The following is a 600-nucleotide window of genomic DNA, read 5'->3' as shown; positions in this document are numbered from 1 at the left end:
TTTTAAGTCCCTTCTTAAAACATACTTTTATAGGAGAGCTTTTCCCGATCTTATTTGACTTTATTTTATCCCTTTTATTTTATTGTATTTTACTAATTTTATATTAAATTTTCATGCTCTTATCTTTTTTTGTATTATTCTTTACACTTGTTAAAGCACTTTGTAACTTGTTTTTGAAAAGTGCTCTACAAATAAGGATTATTATTATTATTATTATTTTTGAGGGCTTGTGTGTTATGTCTGAGGGAAAAGTTTGGTTTTTCAGCAAGATAGAATGGTTTTGAGTGGAGAGCTTTATTTTGACCTGAAAATAGGATGTTCTGAGAATTGGGTGAGAAGTTGTGGATTTGTGTTTAGAGTTTCATGAAAAAGAGGCATAATTTTAAGAAATGTGTATGTGTGTGTTATACAATCGAGAAAAATTGTAATCTACGGGCCTCTGCAATTCCACCTCAGGGACTCATATTTAAATTATACACTTGTAAGTATAGTTTTATGGTTTCATGACTTCAGTTGATATTGAAACGTTTTTAAAATTACATTAGTTTGTATATTGAAAAACAGTTTTGTTTGGGCCATCTTTGGTTATGAAGGTTTCTG

The sequence above is a fragment of the Micropterus dolomieu genome, unplaced genomic scaffold (genome assembly GCF_021292245.1).
Source record: "Micropterus dolomieu isolate WLL.071019.BEF.003 ecotype Adirondacks unplaced genomic scaffold, ASM2129224v1 contig_14203, whole genome shotgun sequence".
NCBI classification, from domain to species: domain Eukaryota; kingdom Metazoa; phylum Chordata; class Actinopteri; order Centrarchiformes; family Centrarchidae; genus Micropterus; species Micropterus dolomieu.
Note: the sequence above shows the minus strand (reverse complement) of the source record.